A 27930-nucleotide genomic window follows, 5' to 3' on the forward strand; every position below is an offset into this window, starting at 1 on the left:
ATACAGAAGAAAAAGAAGGGAGAGAAAGACACACACACAGACATAGAAATGAGGGTCAGTTTGATATAGGCTCTGACCTAGAATGGCACTGCTACTCCAATTCTGAACTTTTATTTTATCTATCTATCTATCTATCTATCTATCTATCTATCTATCTATCTATTTTTGTGGGGAAATGAGGGTTAAGTGACTTGCCTGGGGTCACATAGCTAGTAAGTGTTAAGTGTCTGAGGTCACATTTGAACTCAGGTCCTCCTGAATCCAGGGCCAGTGCTTTATCCACTGTGCCAACCTAGCTGCCCTCCCCCTTCTGAACTTTTAACTTAGAATCACAGAATCATAGATTCATCCCCTATCAGATGTGCCTCTGATCACAGTAAGGAATAGATTCATTGACTTCAGGATAGTTATCAGTAGAGCATGGACTGAAGGCTGCCAGTCATAAATTTCAAGTGTAAGGAGCACAAGTCCTGTCTGTAGGCTCTAGCTGTAGCTGCCCATCAGTATGAGTCTACTTTTATCCTAACTTGTTCCCCTAAGTTAAAAGTAGATAGATGCACCAATTATAGGGGCATCTGCAAAAGCTAAATATGCCAGAAGCTTAATGGAAGTCAAAGTTCCACATCATTAAAATGGTATCTCAAGTCCACAAATGAAAAGAAATGTTTTAATCAAAGGGAAAATTATAAACACATGACTATCAGCTGTGAATCACACAATTACTACAATATATATTTAGGGGAAAAAAAAAGCTTTATGGTTTCTGCTTCGGGCACCTCTATTCATTGTCTAAGTATTTAGTTAGTAGCAAGAAGCCCATTATTTGTTGTCATTCTCTGCTTATTACCAGATTCCAGTAACAGGAATACCCAGAAATTGGACTCCAGCTGCCAATGGTTCCTCTCATTGAGCTTTTTAATCTCTAAGAATAGGTTTTGCCTTTTCCTCTTTTTTCCATGGTAACAGAGCATTGGAACACCTGGGACAATTTGTAGAGGAAAAGGCCCAATTGAGTACAAGGATAGCAGTGCAAAAAGAGAATGAGTCTTTAGATTTGAATTCAAGAGCAAGAAAGGGGTGGGAACTCGAATGAATAGGGCAATTTGATAGCTACCATTTTGTCCTATATGATCCAATCTTCTCAAGCTTATGTTGTTATTACTGAAGTCGCCAACCAATTCAACTTCGGTCTCCCCATAGAATAGGTATTTTCCTACAACTTTAATGAATCACTTGATGCAATCGGTCATTAAAGGTTCCCTTTCTTTTCAGGGGTCTCCTTTATTTTCATTTCATCTCTTATCTGGAGGGGAGGCTTTCATAGTTTTAAAAAGTTATTTTTTCCTCTCTCTCACTGGTATGATGAGAAAGATTGTATCGACCCATTTTTTTTTAGTTTTCAGTAATGCCCTAAATTTCCCTCCAAACCATATCTGTCTAATCCTTGGGTAGAATTGTATTCCTTAATCCTGTTTAGCCTTATAATTTCACAATATCTCCCTAATCATCACAGTTATCTTCTCCCCCTCAATTTTTTTATGACGTTCTATTTTTCATAAAATCTACCTTCATACAATAATATTCTAAGTCACTACTATCCAGAAAATCTAAGTCACTAATATCATCATGCTTTTGCTTCATTAGTTAGAGCAGTTATAGATGTAGCCCTGGGTTTATATGCATAGTGATTGAATCTCAGTTCCTTTCAAAACCCTCATAACTATCTTAATTCATCATTATGGAGATGTTTGAAAACAGGATATGCATTTCTCAAGGCCAAGCAAAACTTCACACTTTTTTTTTTTTGGTGAGGCAATTGGGGTTAAGTGACTTGCCCAGGGTCACACGGCTAGTAAGTGTCAAGTGTCTGAGGCCGGATTTGAACTCAGGTCCTCCTGAATCCAGGGCCAGTGCTCTATCTGCTGCGCCACCTAGCTGCCCCAAAACTTCACTCTTTCCCAGAATTATTCACCATACCTTACACTTGTCTAATAAGAAGTTCTCAGCAACAACCACCACCAACCATGGCTAAGGAAGTGGCTCCCTAAAAGTCTGGTAATCTTGGTAATTAATTATCTCCTCTCTCTCTTTTTTTTTTTGGTGAGGCAATTGGGGTTACGTGACTTGCCCAGGGTCACACAGCTAGTAAGTGTTAAGTGTCTGAGGCCAGATTTGAACTCAGGTCCTCCTGACTTCAGGGCCGGTGCTCTATCCACTGCGCCACCTGGCTGCCCCGGTAATTAATTATCAATGCAGAAACAGGTATCCTTGTCAAACAAGCTATGCCTCTGTCATGTTGGCCCCTTCTCCCACCAGTGAGTTCTATTCAAGGCCTCCTCCATTTTGGAAGCAGAGCCCAGTAGGGCTTTGTTTAAATTCTTGACCAGCTGTGCTTCTGATTTTCGAAACTTTGTCACTGTACCCCTTTACAGGTAGCATTGACATATGCTTCTCCCCTTCTACCCATTATAATGTAAGCTCTTTAGGGCTGATGTCAACTCCTGACTCCAGGGACGGTGCTCTATCCACTGTGCCACCTAGCTGCCCCAAGAGACTGAACTTTTTAAAACCAGGACTTTAGAAGAATGGGAGAATTCTGGATCTACCCAAATCATTGGTTATTAATAATAATTTCTCTCATAAGCACTACTGTAAGGATGATCAACTATGAGAGACTTAGCGACTTTGATTGAGACAATAATCCAAGACAATTACAAAGAACCTATGATGAAAAATGCTATCAACCTCCAAAGAGAGAACTGATGAACTCTGAATGCAGATTGAGGAGTACTTTTTACTTTATTTTTCTTGTTTTATTTTTGTCTTTTTTTTCTTTTGCAACATGGCTAATATGAAAATATGTTTTGCATGACTTCATATGTATAATTATATAAAATTACATGCCTTCTCAAGGAGGGAGGGAGGGAGAGAATTTGGAACTCAAAATTTTAAAAAACGAATGTTAAAATGTTTTATATGTAATTGGGAAATATTTAACAAAATAAATAAAAATATATTAAAAAAATAAATACTATCAACCAACCTAATACAGCATACACTATTAGATAAGTTGCTGTGAAAGCTGGCTTTGCTCATGTTTTTCTTTGCAATAAGAAAGGATTCAATGAGTGTGGGATGGAAGCAGGGAAATTACTGTAAACACAAAAGGCAACAATAAGACTTTAAATGAATGAATAAAAAATATGAGCTACAACCAATATCACTATAATGAATCCCCATGTGGTTGTTGTTCAGTTGTTTCAGTCATATCTGACTCTTTCTGACCCCATTTGGGGTTTTCTTGGCAAAGATACTGAAGTGGTTTGCCATTTCCTTTTTTTTTTTTGTTTTTATTTTTTTGTTTTTGTTTTTGTTTTTGTTTTTGCGGGGCAATGGGGGTTAAGTGACTTGCCCAGGGTCACACAGCTAGTAAGTGTCAAGTGTCTGAGGCTGGATTTGAACTCAGGTACTCCTGACTCCAGAGCCGGTGCTTTATCCACTGCGCCACCTAGCTGCCCCTGCCATTTCCTTTTGCAGCTCATTTGAGAGATGAGGAAACTGAGGCAAGCAGTGCTTACTATGTGCCAAATACTGTGCTAAGTGCTAGGGATACAAAAACAAAAATCAAGGTGGTTTTTACCCTCAAGAAGCACATTCTAATCTGAGGACATAATACATATGCAGGAGTTCTGGCCAGGAAGGGAGTATTTTGGTTTGAAAAGTTACTGGGATTGTGAGTAAACCCATACTTAGTTACCTAACACACAGTTTTCCAGTAGCAATGAAAGTGCTGATTTCATCCTGGTTCCAGGACCAGTACCAGTGCCAAAAAAGGGAGTTGAAGAGGTGGGGAAAAGACGAAGAAGGAAGAGGAAACACAATAGGTACATGCTGTCTACACCCTGAGTCAGAGATGAAAAGAATTCACCTGCTCTAACTCAGCTAGGAGTAAGGGTTGGAAATCTTCCATTGAGCAAGACAAGGAAAAAAACAGTCCTACAATTCTCTTTCTGACCCTTTGTTCTCCAATTAGGTTTCCCTATGAGGCAGGTTAAATACAGAAGTGAAAATGTGTTGACTATTCCCATGACATATATATTTTGCTTTCATCTATTGCCCTGTTGTTATTTGTCCCAATAGAGGATAAGGCAAAGTGGGGAGAGAGCCCTTTCTGGCTCAGATTGAATGGTCAGTATATAAAACTTATATCTCTTTAAGACAATATATTTTGATAACTGCATTTCAACATAAATGTTTTCCTTTGTAATCCTATATATTTTATTTTATGCATTTTAATTCTTAACAAGACAGAATAGAACATTTTTTGGGGGGGCAGGGCAATGAGGGTTAAGTGACTTGCCCAGGGTCACACAGCTAGTAAGTGTCAAGTGTCTGAGGCCAGATTTTATGCACTTTAAAAGATTATTCTGAAAAAGGGGCTCATAGGTTTCACCAAACTGCCAAAGGGGTCTAGGACAGAAAAAAGGAGAATAAGTCATACTCAAAGGCAGCACTCATTGTCTCTAAGAGAAGACAGACCACTCTCCAAAGCAGCAGCCTTGAGGAGTGGAGGGTAGGCTAGAATTTAGCCTGGATGACCTAGGCTTTGGCAGCTGTTCCTCTACCATGGTGGTCTGGTAGAAGAACAATGAACAAGCAATTTGGGAGACAGAGAGAGTGGCTGTACTTGGGAGAGTTTGGGAGGCAGTGGAGAAGGATGGAGCTTCAAGAGATGATGGTTGCAGAAGAGAGGCTAACAGCAGCAGGAGGGCACAGGAGATTCTGGGACACAGAACTGGGAGAAGTCAGGTGGAGGAGGTTTTCCTAGTCAAGATGCAAAGCGCACAGCACTGAAGGCCCTTCCTACATCAGAACACAAGCTTTTTGAGAAGTTTCCCCTCCCCATCAGTTTGTGAGTATGTGGGAAAGTGTATTTATTTGTAAAAGGGGACAAAGAATGAGCCTACAGCAGGATTTCCCCTATTATTTGCTTTGCTATTCTGTTTTAATTAAATGTTTTACTTTGCAATTCGTGGTTCCTGCCTAGTCTACTGCTCTCTAGTTCGGAAGGTATTAGGGGGCTCAAGCCATTATCTGTCCCCTTGACAAAAACCTGAGAATTATGATTCCAGAGTTGAGTATGATACCCATTACGCAGGCATTTATTTTCCAAAAGGGGGGGGGTATTTTTCTATTACAAGACAAGGTTCTAATGTCCTCTCAAAGGCTAAGAATATGAAAACATTAAGTGGAGCAAATAAAAAATATATAATTCAACATACATTACAATAAACCACATAGCACAGAAATGAAATGTAAGAATGAAATCTACCACAGCCAAGTATATAGAAGAGAAGCTCTTTTCTTCCTAGGTAGGTAACCTGATCTTTACCACTGAATAAAACAGTGAATTACACCTTAATAAGAAGCAGAGGCCATTAAATAAACTGCAGAGTGTTCTCCAGTTATTATAGAGGCTGTTGCTGTAATAAATCTCTATGGAAATCACTTGTTTTCAATGAACAGTTCTTAAACCGATTTTAATGATTAGCTACATAAAATTAAACACCAAGAACTCTTTCATAACATAAAGACTAAGCCTTAAGGTTATTTTCAAATGCATTAGTCTATTTACCCTAGAGCATTTCCTTGGATAAAGTTCAATACAGTATTGTTTATTTTGTCATGTGGAGATAAATCATTTTCCAAAGTGTTCTTACAAGTATAATTTTGGAGATTTTTTACTATGAAACACTCAGACAAAAGAGAAAAAACAAATTAAGTACCACACATGTGATCTTTGGTTGAGCATATGCTTAAAAACAGATTAAGTTTTGGGGGCGGCTAGGTGGCACAGTGGATAAAGCACTGGCCCTGGATTCAGGAGTACCTGAGTTCAAATCCGGCCTCAGACACTTGACACTTACTAGCTGTGTGACCCTGGACAAGTCACTTAACCCCCATTGCCCCGCAAAAACCAAAAAAACCCAACAAATAAAAACAGATTAAGTTTTCACATAAGTTTATTCCCTGATGAATGCATTCCATTTCGTTTAGGTTGCATATCCATGGAATGTGTTCTACTGTATTAAACAAATATTAATTTGTAGCACTTAAAAAAAATACTGATCTCAATTCTCCCCTACCCCCCATTCCAACATATATCAAAAAGTAACATGAATTGGGTCAGGATGAAAAATATACACTGAGTTCTAGTGTTCTATATTACAGTACATTTCTTATACTTAAAATCACTTCCTCAAATACTTATAATATTTAGCATCTACATTACAAGTAGTTGCTAATCAGAAAGTTTGTTGGCCAGAGGGGCAATACACAAAGGCTTTTTCTATCTATCCTATGACTAAACATGAGAGTTTGCAGTCTTTCAGTACAAAGGCAAATAAAACTGAATTTTCAGTGTGATTTTTAGTAGGATATAGATGTGAAAACACCTACATTATACAATATCTGAAGTCATTCCACTAAGGCAGGGGGTCAGCAAACTACAGCCCATGGGCCAAATCCAGCCCACTGTCTGGTTTTGAACAGCTCACATGCTAAGAATGGTTTTTACGTCATTTAAAATGGTGCTCTGTTTTTCTATGGTTCAGTGAGCTGAGAATAGTTTTTACAACCGTTCTTAGTCCACTGGGCCATTGTGGTCATATTGGCCTGGGTGGGGGAAGGAATGGTTTGCTGACACTTGATCCTCAACGGTAAAATGGAGAGAAATTAATGCTCTGGTTTTCTTACTCAGTGCCCAGATACAAAGATCCATGATGGACTACCATACTGTATATGGAGACAGCTACAAGCCGAGTCCTATTATCACTAGGAAATGAATGGAAATCACTAAATTTAGAACAAATGTTTGTCATATAATCACAATGGTCTGTCCACTGAGACAATGCCTCCCTACTGGTACTTAGTTACAGCTCTCAAAAACAGGCCAGTAAAGGGCCAACACCCCCAAGCTGCAGTTGTATAAATTATAAACACAAAACAATAAAAGCATATGCAAGGATTATGTGTTAGTTATAGTTGTGTATTTTGCTAAGTAATTTTACCATGGAGGATTTTAAAGCATTTTATGGACATTACAGCTGGATCATTTTCAGAAATACATTATCCATCCAGGCCACTGGTAAACCAAATGTTAAATTACTCCAGGGCACTAAATGGTAGAGCAATATAATTAGCAATTCTGATAGTTTCTTCTCCTCCCCCCCATCCACCCCCCAAAACCCCCAACTTGCTAAGGGCAAGAATCAGGAAAAGCCTCCTGAAATGAACCTTTAAAAATGAATTTAGTTGTGGTACAGGAGATCCTAAGATGCCCTGAGGCAGCTGCTGAGGATGTCAGGAAAGGAAACAGGGATGGGGAAGGGAGCAGAAAATCTTATCTTTTGGTAGTTTCTTAAATTAACTAATTATCCTTGCTAATTACCTTCTGAGTTCAGTTGTTTCTACCAGCTTAAAGAGTAAGGAGCATGTCACTGCCCTCTAAATTTCATTGTTCTGAGGCAAAGCCTCCTATCAACTCATCCTTATCACAGATTTGCTAAACAATACACCTGGATGAATACATCTCTAAAAATAGTTCTACATCTCCAGACCAGTTTGCTAAATTGGTAATATACATTTTTTTTTTTTGGCGGGGCAATAGGGGTTAAGTGACTTGCCCAGGGTCACACAGCTAGTAAGTGTCAAGTGTCTGAGGCTGGATTTGAACTCAGGTCCTCCTGACTCCAGGGCCGGTGCTCTATCCATTACACCACCTAGCTGCCCCAATATATATCTTCTTAATCCATCAATAATTAAGTCTTTAATATTTCTACTTCCAAGGAAAGCTAACTACCCAGGTTGCCCTTAATCACTTTTCAGAAGGACCACTGTAACAGCTTCCTAATGAGTCTCTTTTCCAATCTACCCTACCCACACAGCTACCAAACTGATATTCTTTTTTTTTTTTTTTTTAGTGAGGCAATTGGGGTTAAGTGACTTGCCCAGGGTCACACAGCTAGTAAGTGTTAAGTGTCTGAGGCCGGATTTGAACTCAGGTACTCCTGACTCCAGGGCCAGTGCTCTATCCACTGCACCATCTAGTTGCCCCTCAAACTGATATTCTTAAAGCATAGATCTGACCATAACGCTCTCTTGCTCAAGAAGCTCTAGTTGCTCCTTCTTGCCTCTATCATTTAAAAAAAAAATACAAACTCCAATTGGGTTTTTTTAACTTTTCAGAATCTGGCTCTGGCAAACCACTACTCTGATCGACTTCTTCCTTCTTGTACATGGCATACTATCTCCAATCTCCAAGACTTTATGATGTCAATTCAAGGTAAAGCAACAAATATTTACTATACATGGAATTCACTATATACAGAATGCAATTTCCTGGGGCAGCTAGGTGGCGCAGTGGATAGAGCACTGGCCCTGGATTCAGGAGGACCTGAGTTCAAATCCAGCCTCAGACACTTAACACTTACTAGCTGTGTGACCCTGGCCAAGTCACTTAACCCAAATTGCCTCACCAAAAAAATCAAAACAAAACAAAACCAAAAACAACAACAACAACAACAACAACAGAATGCATTTCCTGAGCATGTCTACTTCCCATAATCCCTGGCTTTCTTTGAGGTTCAGCTCAGGTATCATCTCCTACAAGAAGTCCATCCTGATCTCCACAGCTAGTAACCTCCCAATGAAATTTCTTTGTATTTACTTTGTATGTTTTATGTTTATTCTCCTGTGTACATGCTGTTTTCCATTAATAGAATGTAAGCTATTTGAAGGCAAGAGCTATAAATTTTTACCTTTGCATTGCCAGTGCCTAGCATTGTGCTTGGTATACAGTAGGGGTTTAATAAACACTTGTTAAGTGTTTATTCATGAATTCATGAAGGTCCTCTAAGGCACAGGTAGGGTTTCATGAGCTTCCTATGTCCTGATCATCCATATTCTTAGCTAGCATGACTCTTATCCATCACTTGGGGCCTTTAGTGTTATAAGATTCCTAACTAATTTCTCCATGTAGGAGCAACTATCAAATAATTTTTCCTAATTTTCACATGGGGAAGTGGACTTTCTCTCACTGCCCCCTCTCATTCTCAACCACACACCTGAAGATTAACAGTAGAGCCAGGAATGACACCAAGTCCCCTTTCCTTCCCTTCTTCATGAAATTCCTTCTCTCTTATTTTTATCTTTGTATTTTCAGCATTTAGCACACTGCCTTCTTGTATTTTTGGAGGGGAATAAGAGGGCATCTGGAACTGTGATTTTATTGGTGAAATGAGCTCTGGGAAACTCTACCAAGGCCTCAGGTCAACTGTCCTGTGATTTACACTGTTAGAGTTGTTTGGGACACTGAGGGGCTAAAAGAGTTTCCCAGGGTAACAAAGCCAATAAATGTCAGACCCATTCTGGCTCTGAGGTGGCTCTCTCTCCACTAAGCCATGCTGCCTCCCATAAGTGTCTGTTGAATTGAACACAGATACACAAAGCTTTCTCACTGCTTCTTCATCATTTTAAGATAACTTACCTGGGATCGATCTGTACTGACTTCTTGTTTAGCTGCTCGTATCCAAACTGGTTTAACACAGTGACTATAACCATAGGAGCTAAAGACTGGGCAGGTTTGGTAAACAATGCATTGGTCCCAAAAACCATCGAGGAAAGGGGGGATCTGTAACGGGATAAGATCAGAGTAAATCTATTTCATACTCAGTTAATGCTGTCAGGTATTCACACATGTATGGAACCACAAATGGAAGTGCTGTTTAAAAACAGATAAATAAGGGGCAGCTAGGTGGCGCAGTGGATAGAGCACCGGCCCTGGAGTCAGGAGTTCCTGAGTTCAAATCCGGCCTCAGACACTTAACACTTAACTAGCTGTGTGACCCTGGGCAAGTCACTTAACCCCAATTGCCTCACTAAACAAAAAACAAAAAACAGATAAATAAAGTCAGAAAAGCCAACCAAAAGTATGAATATTTACATAACCCCCTGTAGTATTTCAATGAACTGACTTTTAAGTTGTCATATTAATGACAAAAACAAATTTGGATAAGTCTGAGGGATTGATAAATCTGATGGTTCAATGCAAAACACTACCAAATGGTCTTTTAGTTTGATCTTAATATCTTTATGCCTCTTGGGGTATGGGGCCTGAAGGTACCCAGCTTCTGCTGAGCATGGCTTAGGAGAGAATCCTGTTACCTGATTATCACATTCTTTTTTTTTTTTTTGGGTGGGGCATTGAGGGTTAAGTGACTTGCCCAAGGTCACACAGCTAATAAGTGTCAAGTGTCTGAGGCTGGATTTGAACTCAGATCCTCTTAAATCTAGAGCCAGTGCTTTATCCACTGCGCCACCTAGCTGCCCCTATCACATTCTTTTTCAATGAATTAAAGAATGTCTTAAAGATAATTAACACACTAAAATTGCATAGGGTTTGAACTATTTATGAAACCATAGTAACTAAAAAAATAAAGACCAGGCTGCAATATAGCTGAAGTTAAACCATCACAGAGAGCTGCTATAACCCCCGTGGACCAGTCACAAACAGCTCATTACATTCAGGAATTTGGGGGCCAGATGTAAGGTTAAGTGAAGGATGTATGTTCCTGTTGAGTATTCTTGCCAATAAACAACACTGATCAACTGAGTGGTAAGAGTGGCTTTTTTCCTTAGCAAAAGAGCTCAAATGAGAATGTACAGAAGCTGTGTCTCAAACTCACCTATTCCTCTCCAATCTAAAGCAATACAACACACTGGAAATGTAAGGGAATCAGCTGGAACTGTAAAGCAAATCTAAATAGTGGATGACCTTTTTGCAGCAGGCCAAAAGAATTTTTTCTCATTATTATTTTTTTTTGTTTTTTGGTGAGGCAATTGGGGTTAAGTGACTTTCCTGGGGTCACACAGCTAGTAAGTGTCAAGGGTCTGAGGCTAGATTTGAACTCAGGTACTCCTGACTCCAGGGCCGGTGCTCTCATTAATTTTTAAAATGTCTGGTAGGCAATTAAACAGCAACAAACATGGACTTTGAATTTTGTTCTTAGGGTGTTACGGAGCAAAAGTTCAATCTCTTCTTTTACAGGAAGAGTGAATTTGAGTTTTGTGTCAGACACATACTAGTTGGTAAATGATTTCAAAAGTTTCTGAGAGGGGGCAGCTAGGTGACATAGTGGATAAAGCACTAGCCCTGGATTCAGGAGGACCTGAGTTCAAATATGGTCTTAGACACTTGACACGGACTAGCTGTGTGACCCTGGGGCAAGTCACTTAACCCTCATAGTCCTGCCCCCCAAAAAAAAGTTTCTGAGAAGTAAATCTTTTTTCATTTTCTGGGAAGGGCATTTTTAAAAAATTTTCGGGATGGCTAGGTGGCACAGTGGATAGAGCACCGGCCCTGGAGTCAGGAGTACCTGAGTTCAAATCCGTCCTCAGACACTTACACACACTACTAGCTATGTGACTCTGGGCAAGTCACTTAACCCCAATTGCCTCACTAAAAAAAAAAAAAAAATAATAATAATAATTTTTCAGGGGGCAGCTAGGTGAATAAAGCACCGGCCCTGGATTCAGGAGGACCTGAGCTCAAATCCAGCCTCAGACACTTGACTCGTACTAGCAGTGTGACCCTGGGCAAGTCACTTAAACCTTCACTGCCCTGTGGGGGGGGGGGGGAAGACGTCCTAAAAAATTTTCATGATACATTTAATTTTGATGAAACAAGTGCTTATTACCAAAGTACATTTCCCCCCAAAAGCTAAGCAAAAAGCACCTAACTATGTGACTATCACTGATGACACCTGTACTTGTAAGAAAAGCATAATTGTTTAAAGCATGGACTTGGGCAGTCAGGATGACCTGAGTGCAGATTCTGACTTGGATCCTTAAGCAAGGTCATAACCTGTCTGAACCCTGGTATCCTCTGTAAAAAGGGTGAATCACAGCACATTAGGTTATGTGTTAAAACACTTGGTAAACCCTAAATTCACATATAAATGTTGGCTGCTTGCTACTTGTTTCCCCTTTTGGTCTTTATTGATTGTCAAGAGAAAGGTGAAGTGTGTCCTTTAATTTTGTTATTGTGGTACACACTGGACTACTGCATCTGACTTCTGTTGTCTCTCAGGGTTCAAAGTAAATCTTTCTTAGTATTGGCTGTAAGTTGATTCCTTGTCCCCTAAAAATTATAAAATCATTTCAGGAAAGGGGAGAAAACTACCAATACCAACATTTGTTTTTCTTATCCTGGTCCTATGAGCCAATCTCAAAGTGACAGCTTTTAAGAGGAATAGTAACTTTTTTTTTTTTTAAGTGAGGCGATTGGGGTGAAGTTGACTTGCCCAGGGTCACACAGCTGTTAAGTGCCTGAGGCCGGATTTGAACTCAGGGTCCCCCTGACTCCAGGGCCAGTGGCTCTATCCACTGCACCACCTAGCTTGCCCCTAGTAACTTTTTTTAACTGCCAGTTAATGGTCCTTCTTCAAGAAGACTGTGTGTCTATACTAGACTGTTCCATTCTGCCATGAGCCCTAGTTGTCCTCACCTGTCAAATAAGGTCTCTGAGCTCCCTTGCAGTTCTAAATCTATGATTACAGTTGATTTACAGAAGAAAACCATAACTGAAATGCAGTGAATTTTATGTCCTGGTCTACAAATTGTGACTTTGACTGTCATTTTATAAAGGAACTGTACTTCCGTTTTGAATTTCAGGACATCCGCATCAATGATTTCAGCCAGAGGCAGATTGAACAAACCTAAAGGAGGCTTGAACTACTACCCTAGAAAAAGAAAACATACATGTGAAAATTGTTACCGGAAGCAAAGATTTGTTTTTTAGACACAAGTTGAGGTAAAAGCTAGTATTTGGTTTAAAGAAAAAAGAAAAGAAAAAAGTAGAGGGCATACACCAGGAAGAGTTGGCTAATATTTTCTCCCTCTCATGAACAGGAGACCTCCAGGGGCAAAATTTGCAAGAAGGAAACTGCTCCTGACTAAGGGAGAATCACTCAGACCACAAAGGAGTTCAGACGCAGATGTGGCCATCAGTTGTTGGGCTCAGAGAGATACAAACCTGGAGAGGTCTGTACTGACATTTCACGTAGCCCCTGGAGGTAGGCAGCTGGGTGTTAGATGGAGACTTTAGTTTTTTTTAAAAAGTCTTATTGATGTTTGTTTTTACATTACAAGCATTTACAGATGAATCACCCTTACTCCGAGAGAAGTGTCTTATTAACAAAGTAAAACAATTAAAATAAAACTAACATATAGTGACTTCATCTGAAAGTACGGACAACATCCCCCATAGGTACTACCTCTCATTCTATCCTTTTTTAAAAAAAACTTAACAGAAATCTATTTTCTTTTCTGAGGCCCAGCTAGGTGGCAAAGTGGTTGAGTGCTAGATCTGACATCAGAGTCAGGAAGACTAATCATTGTGAGTTCAAATCTGGCCTTAGGACACTTACTAGTTGTGTGACCTAAGCAAGTCAACTAAATCCTGTTTTCCTCAGTTTTCCTCATCTGTAAAATGAGCTGGAGAAGGGAATGTGCAAACCACTCCAGTATCTTTGCCAAAAAAACAACCCAAAAAGGAGTCAAAGAGTTGGACATGACTGAAACAAGTAAACGACAACTTTCCCTCTCACTCCACTGAAAAAAAAAGAGGAAAAGGAAAATTCCTTTGTAATTAATATGCCAGTCAAGCAAACAATTCTCTCCTTGCTTGTATACAAAAATAATGTGGCTTATTCTGCTTCATTCTCAATCCATCACCTCTCTGTCAAGAGGTACATGAGTATGTTTCCACCATCAGTCCTTCGGAGTCATGGATGGTGCTTGTTATGTGTGTGAAAATAATTATTAATAATGAGTTTCTTGCAGGGGGGCAGATAGGTGGTGCAATATAGATTAGTTTAAGTCCCTTCCCTGTTCCTCTCCCCCACTTCAGAAAGTTCAGTTCTGAGGAAGTTTTAATCTTGTTCGGGGCAGCCCAAGGGTACAAAAATTAATGGGGATAGACTCTTTTGTCTAGCTAAGTTGAATGAGGGTCTCTTCCATTAGATCATCATGTCCATGGGTAGAGCTCATTTAATTTGGGCAACCCTCAAGTCATGTCAACCAATGGAATTGAATGATGCTAAACCAATTAGCTTTGATCAATGTATAGTGATCTGTCCTCTATCAAACAGGATAAAAGCCTTGACCTAGGGAGGGTCCACTATCTTGGCGGGTTTTGGACCTGTTCTCTTGGCTCAGATATGCTGTCCACTTGGTGTGCACTCTTTCCTCTCAGGGCAGTGTAAGTATGGTAGGGCTTCTGAAAACTCTCCTTGAGACCACCTGTGGTCTCTCTGAGAGACAGCATGGGGCTTCTGGGTGCTTCCTTTCTGCCGGTGATAACTGCCAGGGAGTCAATAATTTACTAATGTATAACATTAATTAATAATAAATCCTTAAATGCCCAAAATGGGCATAATAGTCATTAATATATAAGTTAATAATTTTATAAAGTACAGTGTAACACAATAGATTTTAAAAACACACATGAATAGTAGTTCTTACAGCTTTCATGAGTTTGCTTGTCTTTTACAGTAATTATTGTATATGATATAAAAACCTTCTCCTGGTTCTTCTCATTTTCATTCTTTTTGTTGTTGTTGTTTGTTTGTTGGTTTTTTGGGGCAAGGCAATGAAGGTTAAGTGACTTGCCCAGGGTCACAAAGCTAATAAAGTGTCAAAGTGTCTGAGGCCACATTTAAACTCAGGTCCTCCTGAATCCAGGGCCAGTGCTTTTATCTATATTGCACCACTTATCTGCCCCTTGCTCATTTCATTCTAAATCTGTTATAAAATTCCTCAAAATTGATTTTTTAAAAAATAAATATTGAGTGCTATCATGTAATTTACTTCCTGGTTCTGCTTATTTTAATCTGTATCTTTTTGGGGGGTGGGGGTAGGGCCAATGAGGGTTAAGTGAGCTTGCCCAGGGTCCACACAGCTGGTAAGTGGTTCAAATGTCTGAGGCTGGATTTGAACTCAGGTCCTCCTGTATCCAGGGGCTGATGCTTTATTCACTGTACCACCTAACCTGCCCCCTGTATCAGTCTTTCAATGTTTCTTTTAAATCCTCTATTTCTTAGAGCATAAGATTCCCTTAACAGTCATAATCCATAATTTTATTCAGCTATTCCTCAACTAATGGCATCCATTAGTTTCTGTTTTTTGCTATTACAAAAAATCGGTATATATATATGTGGTTTACATATGTGTATACATTATATCTACATGAATACATACATACATTTATTGATTTGTTTATTTATTTCATGTAAGATCTCTACCTTTGTCTTTGATCTTTGGATGGGATAGAAACCTCAAAGTGGTATACTGAATCAAAGGGCATGCACTGGTAGTAACTTTTTATTGTTTGATTTTTTTGTGATGCAATGAGGGTTAAGAGACCTGCGCCCAGGGTCCACATACGCTAGTAAGTGTCAAGTGTCTGAGGCTGGGATTTGAACTCAGGTCCTCCTCAATTCAGGACTGGTGCTCTATCCACTGCGCCACCTAGCTGCCCCTATAGGAAAGATTTTTAATGAAAATAATCCCAAATTTTATAGATGAACTAGGTAGACAAGCTATGGAAAGATTGAGAGTGAATCCAGTCCAAACTTCACCATCAGAGATCATGCTGGGTTATCCATTATCCTTTCTAAGTGTTCTCTTTTTTTGTTTTGTTTTGTTTTTAGGCAATAGGGTTTAAGTGACTTGCCCAGGGTCACACAGCTAGTAAGTGTCAAGTGTCTGAGGCCAGATTTGAACTCAGGTAACTCCTGATTCCAAGGGCCGGTGCTTTAATCACTGCACCATCTAGCTGCCCTAAGTGTTCTCTTTAAACAAAAATATGTGCACTAACACTTCAGCAAGAATTAATCTGAGAGCAGAACCAGAAGAACATTGTACACAGTATCATCAACATTGTGGATTGATCTACTGTGATGGACTAGATTCTTCTCACCACTGCAATGGTACAGAAGAGTTCCAGGGGACCCATGATGGAAGGGGATCTCCAAATCCAGAAAAAACAACAACTGTGGAGTAGAGATGCTGATCGAACTATACTATCTCTTTTGCTTTTAGTGCTGTTGTTTTTCTATTTTGAGGTTTTCCCTCATTGCTCTGATTCTTCTCTTATAACCTGACTAATGCAGAAATATGTTTAATGCGATTATATATATATATATATATGACCTATATCAGATTGCCTGCTATCTAGGGGAGGGGGGAGGGGGGAGGGAGGGAGAAAAATCTGAAATTGGAAAGCTTGTATAAACAAATGTTGAGAACTATTTTTACATGTAACTGGAAAAAAATACTTTTATCAAAAAGAATTAATCTGAAAGAGCATCAGTGGCAAAATAGACTGGAGGAAGCAACATACAAATTCTACGGAAAAGAGTTTACTTTAAAAAAGGGAGGAAGGGTAAAGAAAGGAACGGTGAGCAATTAGTTTACTTCAATATCTTGTTTATGTTATGCCTCAAGCATGTAGCAATGAAAATCCAAAGGAATTAAACAATCCATCATGTCCCTTTTGCACAAATCAGCCTTTTGTTGCTCTGGAACTAACTTCTTCTGTAGATGTTAATATGAATGTATGGATCACCTGGATTTGATTGAGGTGCCTATTATCCAAAAATATTTTTTATGAAACCCTGGGTTAATAGGAGCAAAAATGCCCTTCAACATGAACTCCAAACTGAACTCAGATAGGGACTTGCTATCCTGGTATCTGCTGAGCTATCCTTAATGGGACATCTGGGTATCCTCATCCTTGCCAACTCCTTTTTGGAACCCTGTAATCTTATCATGGTGCTTCTAAATTTCCTCCATACTTGTTATACTGAAATTGTTAAAACTGCTTTTGCATTACATCCATTCTTGTTATAGTATTTTGCTTTTGGGTTGATTTGTAACATGCTAATGAAACTGACAACACCCTGAACCCAGTGAACAAAAAACCCTTATCCTACCCTCAGAAAGAGGGAGTCCCCCAGCTCCCTTCTTAGGAGGGGGTCTTCACATGATCATGTTTCTTTCTTCTTGGGACAGAATAAATTGGTATTATGTTTTTCCTGTCTGTCTCTGATCTGTAGGAGGACAGGAGGAACAGGTAGGAGGACAGGTATGGAAACAAACTGCAGGAGATAAAGATTGATTTTCTCTGATCTGTTTATTATTTTTTTGTAGGAGACAGGAAAAATAAAAAACTGTATTTAATTTTCGTACAATAAATATAGAAAGACTTTGGTCAAAGTGCTTTTTTTTTATCTTGAAAGGGTAAATGAAAAGAATTAATGCAATTAAAAAATATTTACCTTTCTTAATTGGCAAATATTTACAGATTTAAGATCAGAAACATTGTACTTACATTTAGCTGTGAGATAAAAAGCCAAAATGTAATAGTGTTCCCTGTCCCGGCATAAACATCACAGTTGCAGCTGCTCCTTCTACATAGAAGGGAAAATAAAACTGATCTTATAGTAACCAAACTTCTTGAGCCAGGAGTGGCTGATGAGCACGAGAAACTAAAACAGACGAAGAACATTGGGTGAGGAAGGGCCAGATTCTCTCGGTACTCCTGCTTAATGGAAGGTTCCTAATTTTCATTTATGTTAAGTGAGGTAATGATTCTCATTTAATTATTATTAACTCAATATAATTGATTTAAGTTCTATAGTAAATGCATATTTAAAAATCAAATAACTGCTATTAATTATTCATTTAAATTATTGACCACAGGTAATAATTCTCATTTACATAGGGCTTTACAGTTTTGACAATGTTTTTGACAGGTGAGAATTTTCACAGGCCAAATAAGATGGCTGTATTTCAATATATCTTTAAGCACAATGACTGAAAGAGATGATGTTGATGGCTGTCATAATAAAGCTGTCATTTATGTAGCTCATCTGAAAGCAAAGTGTTTTATATACATCATCTCTCCCACTTGATCTTCACAACAGCCCAAGTGTGAACAGGAGGTGAAAGTATGACTTGCTGATTTTTTTTTTTTTTTATTACAGATATCTTCATCTGAGGCTGAGAGGTTAAGTGATTTGTCCAAAGTCATAAAAGTGGCAGAGCTGGTTCTTAAAAAAGGTTTTCTGAGAAGACATCCAGGCTCTCTCTGCCCGAGAGAGTTGCCTTGCTAAACATAGCCATCCTCAAAAAACTCAAAGAATGAATCTATCCAGAACTAACAAAGTGACTTGTTTTATTCCTGTGAAAAACTTGCAAATTGTCCCCTATAATTTTATTTTATACGTAAACATTAAAATTCCTGCAGGATGTGATCAACCCATGTAAAAAAACTCCACTGCTTAAAAAAAAAAGGAAGGGATAATGGTAATATTCATGGTCTAATTTGATGCAAATCTAAAGTCATAATCCAGAAATGAAAACTGAAGGGTAAGTATCTTCGCAGTCCATCTCGCTGGATAACCTTGCTAGTTTTTAGAATATGTCATTTAATTCAGTAAACACTGCATCACCTACTATGTACAAGGCGCTTTTGTAAGCTAGAGAAATATACTTCCTAAATTCAAAGAAAACAAATGGGGTGTAAGTATTACTTCATGATTCTTTATGATGCTTTCTACCAGAGCCCCATCTCCTGGTCTCACAGCTATTGAATTTACCTACTTCTGTCAACAAAAAGTTAATTATTCTACATTAAAAATTGTTCTGCTTTATTTCTAAGTCTGACTTATTTTCTTTTAAGAATAATAGCTCTTTTTAGGGGAATACCTGACACAGCGCCACTTACTGATCTGTGTAAACTAGGTATTTCTTGGAGTTCTACGGTAATACAAGAGTTTCATGACTCCATTATATTTAACCTTATGCAAATGTTATGGGAACATAGAAGTTTACTTTTTAAAATAAGGTTGCTTTACATCCACCTAATAGATAAAAATGAACAATGTGGGGGATTTCATAATTTAAAACTTGTTTTAAAAAACAAATACCAAGGGGCAGCTAGGTGGTGTAGTGGATAAAGCACGGGCCCTGGATTCAAGAGGACCTAGCCTCAGATACTTGACACTTACTAGCTGTGTGACCCTGGGCAAGTCACTTAACCCTCATTGCCCCCACCAAAAAACACCAACAAACCAAACCAAAACCAAAAACCAAAAACAAATCACCAAAGGAAATCTCTTCAGATCACAATGAAGAATGTTACAAAAAGTATGAAAAATTATTCTTCCTTCCTTGAACACTGTTCATCTGTGGGGTGGTGATGATCTCTTTGAGAATTTAGACCCACCAGGCATGAAAGGGGAGATGGAGCAGTTCCATTTAAGAGGGATGTCCCATGAGTAAAGTACTTAAGTGTTAGTGTATGCATTAAGTACATTCTTTATAACATTAAACAGTTCTCATATACATCTTCAAATCTATACTGCAGATCATTTTCTCTTCAAAACTGTTCAAATCTCATCTGAAAGCTATTTCTTCATACACATATATTTTAGTGGTCCATATTAAAACAAAGTTCATTTTATAATCATATTAGCTATCAAATGTTCATCCCACAAAAGGGTCAATATCTCACATTCTCTGACAATTTAATACACATTTCTTCCTTTGTACAAAGACACTTTTCCTGCCCTTTTCACCATTAATTGCTTCTTATGCATAGGGCCTTAAAGAGACAGTATTATTTTACACATACACTAAAGTTTAAGCACTTAAATCACAGTACAATCCCTTATTTTGAGTCCTTTTGCTCTTATTTTTATTTTTATTTTTTTAGTGAGGCAGGTTGGGGTTAAGTGACTTGCCCAGGGTCACACAGCTAGTAAGTGTTTAAGTGTCTGAGGCAGATTTGAACTCAGGTACTCCTGACTCCAGGGCCAGTGCTCTATCCACTGTGCCACCTAGCTGCCCGGTTTTGCTCTTATTTTATATACAATTCTAATAAATTCAAACCCAGGGAACACTAGAAGCAGCAAGGAATTGCTCTAGGAGGTGCCCTAAAAAGACTGAGAAGTGACAGCTGGCTGCTTAATGGCAAGGAAGGAATGTTAAAAAAAATGCACATAATTCAAAAAGCATGGCAATCTGGGTCCATTTGTGTGCAGGCAAACTATACTACACACTTCAATGATTGCATTAAGAGTAATGTTCCTGGGCGGCCTAGGTGCGCAGTGGACAGAGCACTGGCCCTGGAGTCAGGAGTACCTGAGTTCAAATCTGGCCTCAGACACTTAACACTTACTAGCTGTGTGACCTTGGGCAAGTCACCTTAACCCCAATTGCCTCACTTAAAAAAAAAAAGAGTAATGTTCCTAATGATGACTTGAATCATTAAGAGAAGGTGAGATTATTTTACGAGATATAGATTAGATTTTAAATTTGTAGGAACAAATTGAAAGGGTCCATTTGAGATAATCTAGGCCAGTCCTCTCATTTTACAGATGATATTCAATTTAATAAAGTGGGAAAGTCCATTATATGCCTTAGAAATATTTGCATCCAAAATTGCTAAAATAACAATTTTCATATTTAAAGGGGAAAAAATTCTCAGCCATAGGAAAACCTTGAGAGTCTTGACAGATGAGATTTTACTTGGTTTTATTATAGTAGAAAACCTTGTTATGACAATAGGGTTGAGAAAAGGAATGACATTCATGTTATATGTTATTTGTATCATAAACTTTTACTGTTAGGTTCTGTAGGCACTAAGATTCAGCTCATACAGACACTAAAGCTTTAATGGTACAGATTTTTTTCTAGCTCCTTTAAAAAAATTAATATGTGCAGTTACTATAAACTAGCCATCTCCACTATTATTTCAACAACCATTGGGAAATATTCGAGGTTCTCCTTAGCCCTGAAAATTGGACCAAGATCCTCTGGGGAAAAATCTTTTTAAATTAAGGATATACACGGGAATCTTAAATGACCACTTACCCAGAGAGGAAACTGCTTAGTTACTTCCAAAGGTCTGCCAAAACTTCAGAGAAAACTTTCAAGAAGTCTCCATGTCAAACATTAAGTCAAGATTGCTAGATCATCACTTTCTTACTTCTTCTTCTCTTTTTTTTTTTTAGTGAGGCAATTGGGGTTAAGTGACTTACCCAGGGTCATACAGCTAGTAAGTGTTAAGTGTCTGAGGCTAGATTTGAAACTCAGGTACTTCTGACTCCAGGGCCAGTGCTCTATCCCTGCCCCAGATCATCACTTTCAAAAGCCAAATGTTATTGTTAATTTTCCCCTCTCCTTCTTCTGTTTTATTCAGTTACCAAGTCTTGCTGACTCTTCTTCCACAAGACCTTCACATTTATTCCCTCTAGTCTATTCCCAACATTACTACTATAGTACAGACATTTATTTTAACCTGTCTGGATTAAATGTGATAAGTTTTTAGGTCTTCTGGCCTCCACGTAGGTCTTCTTACCATCATTAATATGTTTTAATTGCCCCTATATACTGTAAAGGCCCATAAAGTTTTACCTAGATTTTCTCTCCAATGAGCCTACTACTGGCAGGCACTTAATGTTTAATGACTTTGAGATGTATCACTCAAGTTAAAGAAGTTTAAAATATCTGACCTCTAAAGTCCCTTACAGATTTAAATCTATGATCATATAATCCAGTCTTGTTCTCATTGGGTTTTCCAAATCTTTTTCCCATCTTTCCCTTGCCCTTCCTCTTTTCCTCACTGTATTTTCCCTTTTTCATAATGTCTCTTCCAAATTTTTGACTGTATATAATGAATTTATATAAACATAATGTTTTCTCAAGTTAAAATAATTAGGTCTGGTAATTTCTTTAGTAATGTGATGGCTAATAGCTTTAAATAATGTATCAGGGAGCAGCTAGGTGGCACAGTGGATAAACCACCAGGCCTGGATTCAGAAAGGACCTGAGTTCAAATCTGAACTCAGATACTTGACACTAGCTGTGTGACCCTGGGAAGTCACTTAATCCTCATTGCCTCACCAAAAAACCCCCAAAAAACAATAATTATGGCAAACCAACACGTATTCTTATAGTAACTGGAAAAGTAACGATTAACTCTGCTTATGAAACTACATTAAAATTGTGTTTGCTTCAATAGGGTAAGTCAATATTAAGTGTTCCAGATACATAGCACACAATAGTGCCTCTCCATCTCTGACTTTTAGGTCTTTAGCTTCCTTTAAAGTCAACTCAGATGCTTATTCCACTAGGAAATCTTTTCTTATTTCCCTAGTTCTAAGTACTCTCCCCTCTCCTCACATTATTTTATATTACTTATGCTTAATGCTAACATTTGGAAATGGAATGGAAAGCCCCTTGAAACAAAGATAACTGCATGAAAGGTCTTTCTGCCTCTGCTCTCTCTCTTGTTACTGACCCTCCCACCCCCCACCCCACCCCATTTCTCATACAGGCCAACAGACCAATCTTCCTCATGCAATAGAAGACTGGTCATGTCACTGCCGTGTTCAAAAAATCTTGGGGGCCTACCTGAGTACCACTTGGAGGGCAAAAGAGAAGCCATCATAAGAAACTGATGAAAAGAAGCATGTCACATCAAGGAGTTGGACAGGGGGAAAAAATGCGATGGCCATATGGAAAGAAGATGGAATAATAATGACCATCCAGAATGTTCTTTAGACTCCTTTGCCTACAGTTAAGTCCTTCACAATCTGGTATCAGAGTGCCTTTCTGGCCTTATCTCATATCACTTCCCTCTCCTTACTCAAAGCTGCAGCCAAGCAATGTCCCCAAATTTGCCCCATCGGTTTCTTCTCTTCCTTGCTGCTTTTGCTCAGGCCATTCCAACCTTGGAATGTACTCCTTTCCTCTTGTTGGCTCAATGTCTATTAGTTCTTTAAAGCCCAAACTTAAACACTAGTTTTTTAAGGAACCCTTCTTGATCCTTTTGTTAATGGCTGTTCTCCTCGGACCTCATGTAGGTTTTGTACTTAATTTATTTGTGAAACACTGTATATTATCGATATTTGTTTATATCCTATTGTCTCTCTTTTTTTTTTTTTGCAGGGCAATGAGGGTTAAATGACTTACCCAGGGTCACACAGCTAGTAAGTTTCAAGTGTCTGAGTCCAAATTTGAACTCAGGTCCTCCTGAATCCCGGGCCAATGCTTTATGCACCACCCTAGCTGCCCCAACCACTGTCTCTTAAACAACATGGAACAATGGAAAGAACCCTGGATTTGAATCCTGACTCTACCACCATATTTGTGTAAACTGTGAACAAGGGGCTAAACTGGATGACTTCTTTCTCTAGTTCCTTTCTATGAGCCAAGACAATAAGTTCTATAATAAGGTGTCTCACCTAAGTTTAGATAATCTGGGTTGGGGAAAAGGTGCGTGACTAAGACTATCTTATACACAAACTTCTGGGAACAAAGGGGGTTGATTATATAGGGAAAGGCAAGACTATAACACAAAAGAAGGAAGCAATACCTACTGATTGCCCTGACCTATAAAATGTCCTGGTTAAAAAGTAGTTCTTGGGGCAGCTAGGTGGCGCAGTGGATAGAGCACCGCCTGGAATCAGGAGTACCTGAGTTCAAATCCAGCCTCAAGCACTTAACACTTACTAGCTGTGTGACCCTGGGCAAGTCCACTTAACCCAATTGCCTCACTTAAAAAAAAAAAATAAAAAGTAGTTCTTGGAGTAGCTAGGTGGCACAGTGGATAAAGCGCCGGCCCTGGATTTAGGAAGACCTAAGTTCAAATCTGACCTCAGACACTTGACACTTACTAGCTGTAGTGACCCTGGGCAAGTCACTTACCCCCACTACCCCCGCAAAAAAACCCCACCAAAAACCAAAAAGTAGTTCTTTGTTTCGGATAATAAGCCCATCCTACAATAAAAGATAATGAATGAGCTCTCTGAAGATTCCCTGACTCCTCCATGATGTCATCAAAATTTTGCCTCTCTAGGGTTATTATAGACCATATATATTATGGATGCATGAAGGAACAAAATGTATTTCTACTTATGTAGGAGTCTCCATGTATGTCTGTGTATGTCCTCGGTGCTCCAGGATCATTAAGTTTCATATTTAAAAGACCCGTGTTAGTTTGTATAACAAATTACGATGATCAGATATTTACATTGCATTTGTTTTTATTTCCTCCTTTCTCTGGGTCTCTTGACAATGGCTAGTTTAGGGCATTGCTGATTTTATAGCCAGCAAAGAGTTAAATCTTGTTTCATCCCTGTAGGAAAGATTAAAAAACATTATTTACATACCTGTGGACAAATAAACCCTGGCCCCATACATGATGCTCCCTCATAGCAGAAGAAAAAAGCATCTTTGGGGATGAGGTATATCTGCAAAGATCTCATGAAGTTGCTGAAGAAGGTTAAATGGAAGACTTGGAAGAAATTCATTGCCAAGAAAAGCAGAAAGTTTTTCTGCGTTAAGATCTGTTTGGTCAACAAGATGACTGAGGCCCAGGAGAGTTCCGATTTACTTTCTGAGATATCTGTTTCTCCAGGGCTTCCATTAATTTCATAGTGACTCATACAATAAAAAACCAGTATAAAAAATGCAGGCTGTAGCAAGCACAGCAAACGACGACGGAAAAAAGCCTGGAAATGGGGTAAATTTTCCATGTTATCAGAGATAAGGCCACAGAAAAAGTATGCTGGTAGATCCCACCAGTGATGCCACTTGGTTATATTTAATAAGCTGAAGTCGGCTTCATGTCGAGTGGAAATCTCTTGCGAACAGGGCAGACTGGGGCTAGCGTACAAACGTCAACATGCCATCAAAAGCGCATAAGGATATCACAAGGTGAAGCCCGCTAAGCCGGTCACCTTCATGATAGTGTTTCCAAGGGACCAAGGAAGCAGGAAAGCCAATGCATAGAAAGGGGCACCTACAAGATAGCGATCTGACGACGCTGAACAACAAGATGCCTTGGCGTTGTCTGAATTATATCCAAAAAGTGGGTCGTTGAGAGGCATTCAGATCATAAAAAATTACCTAGAAGAAAAAAAACAGAACACACAAGATATTGTTCAATCAATGCAGAAATAGCTAAAAGCATCCCCCAATTAAAAAAAAATGAGGGGCAGCTATGGTGGCGCAGTGGATAGAGCACTGGCACCTGGAGACAGGAGTCCCTGAGTTCAAATCCACCTCAGACACTTGACACTTACTAGCTGTGTGACCCTGGACAAGTCACTTAACCACAATTGCCTCACAAAAAACCCCAAAAAACAAAAAACAAAAAAAAATTGTAATCATGTGTTTATTGTTTTGGACTATGTCCCTGGTAGCACAGCAGATACCAGAGATGTCCTGGAATGGATAGCTGGGTGATTAAACCAAGGAGTCTCAGTTGTATTGAGCGCATGATCAGTAAGGTCAAAGCTGTTTTTCTAGCAATTGTCTCTGTGATTGGGCCAGGCTACTTGTCTACTGCAATCTCTGAAAACAGTGAACGTTAAAGGCATTATATAGCAGAAAGACCACTCCACCTGAAGCCAAGACATTTGCTCTACTCACAGCTCTGACACAGAGCCATATGATCTTGGATGAGAAACAGAGTTTGTTTTGTTCCTCAGTTTCCTCATCTGTAGCAAGACAAGCAGAGCCAGATGACCCCTAAGGTTCCTACACTGCAATGGCACCAAATCAGTTAACCTCTTAAATTTATCAAGTTTTTTCAGAACCAGCAGGGGGCATGCATGTCAAAGCTCTGTATTGATATAACTAAGGCATTAACCACTTGGCTTGTTTTTATATAACTCTACCAGGAAATTAAGATACTATCTTTATTTCCTACAAAGGAATCAAGATGTTATTATCAGAAATTATATGCAAAATTCGATAGTTTCTGTCATCTCTAAATTTTAAGAGTTTTTTTCTCACATACTTGATTCATCCTCTGACGACTTGTCCTAATAGCTATTAACAGTTTTCACACAATTTATAAATATCTACAAATAATGCCATGAAAGGAAGTCAGACATCAGTATTTGTCTATTTTTGCATACATAGTAACACCTTAATTGTCTAGCCTTATCAGAAAATGAACTATACCACAAGTGGTATTCACTAGGTGTTAAAATTTTTCATTTTATCCATTTTGGATGAAAATTCACTTTGTATTTCCTTTCTGCTTAAATAACAGATCTTCTGAGTCCTAATTTCCCCAATGGTATGAGACACTTTCAGTGAGAAAACTCTCTCAATTATTGCAGAACAGCTAGTGATGTTCAACTTTGCCTAGAGCACTAAGAATTTGAGTGACTTCAGGGTCATAGAGCCAGTATTTTCCAGAGTGGGGGCTTGAACTAAGACCTAATTCATAGTCTAGCTCTCTAATCATTACACCAAGCTGCCTCTCAAACAATATATAATGAACATAACTCAACCTTTTCTTGATTAAACATCATTACTGTAGACATATTATTAGGCAGGGTAATACTATACTTCTATGTAGTCTTTTTTTTTTTTTTTTTGCTATCTCCCTTGCTGCCTGCCTCCTGAAACTAATCCCTAAACCCAGTGTCTTCTAGTTTGTTATTTTTAATATGCTACATGCAGGGAAGTCATGTAGTCAAGTTTGTTTTTTTTAAAGGCTTATTCTAAGTAAGAGTCAATAAGGCTCTAAGTCAGGGGTTCTTAACCTTTCTTGTGTCGTGAATCTCCTTTGGCAATCTGGTGAAAACCCCTTCTCAGAAGAATGTCTTTAAATACATAAAATAAAATACAAAAGGTTAAAACGGAACCAATTATGCTAAAATAAAGTTACAAAAAATTTTTAAAACAAATTTTTGGAGCCTAGATTATAAACCCTTAGTCTTATGATTATTTTTTTGGGGGAGGGGGGAGAAGGTAATTAGGTTTAAAGTGACTTGTCCACTGTCACATAGCTAGTGAGTGTCTAACGGTGAATTTGAACTCAGGTCCTCCTGACTCCAGGGCCAGTGCTCTATCCACTGAGCCACCTAGCTATCCTGATCTTATGATTATTAAAGGAATGACATTTTTAGTTCTAGTACAAAGGCTTCGTAAGAGTTGCTTCTGTTGTTGGGAAGCCTTTTTTCTTCTTATGGTGTCATATTTACCAGTGGGATGAAATTGTTAGATGACTTACTGGTAGACAGATGGGTTTGTTATCGTTTGTAAACGGTTTATGTGTTTATGCCAACCAGTTCCAACCTCCTGTTTTGATGCATATGAACATTACTACTCACTTGGCAAACATCTTTATTCATCCTACACAGTGGGTAATTAGTTTTTTTAAAAGACTTGCATTACACTAGCATTTATGGAATTAACATTCGATAACTTGAAGATTTCACAGCTAAAGGATTCCAACCTGCTTTCTACAGTGTATACAAACTCCTACAGACTTTTAGAGAATAGCTCACAGACACATCCCATTATTTATTTGCATTGCTACGGAGTAGAAGCAGCCTCTGTCCAAAACCAAATGACGCATAAGGGAACCCTCTTACCTGAGCCTGATGAAAGGCAGCTTCTGAAATCTTGTATCGCTTCAAAAATAACTGCATGTAGTAAAAATTAAAGACTTGTGTTCATCATCCCAGTTCCTAGAGTAGTCATGGATATGCCAGAAGCATTGGCTGAATGCGTACCAGCTTCATTTTCCATGCAGAGGACTTCTTCTTCCCTTTGTTATAAAATCAAAAGTAAAAAGACCGTCATTCTCAAGTTACTAAAACTATCACAAAGTTTGAGAGAAGCAAACATCTCTCAGATTCCAATATATTTACTTATACTGATAATATGTGGTTAAATAAAACCATATAACTATTGTGCTGTAAGAAACGATGAGCAGGCAGATTTCAGAGAAACCTGGAAACCTGATGTTGAGTGAGGGAGCAGAACCAGAAGAAC

At 38.7% G+C, this 27930-nt stretch overlaps 1 pseudogene; it reads right to left on the bottom strand.

Annotated features, from left to right (window-relative positions):
* Positions 1-27930, bottom strand: part of LOC122751442 — a 51169-nt pseudogene that overhangs the window by 8270 nt on the left and 14969 nt on the right.

Source organism: Dromiciops gliroides, chromosome 1, assembly GCF_019393635.1.
Source record: "Dromiciops gliroides isolate mDroGli1 chromosome 1, mDroGli1.pri, whole genome shotgun sequence".
NCBI lineage: Eukaryota > Metazoa > Chordata > Mammalia > Microbiotheria > Microbiotheriidae > Dromiciops > Dromiciops gliroides.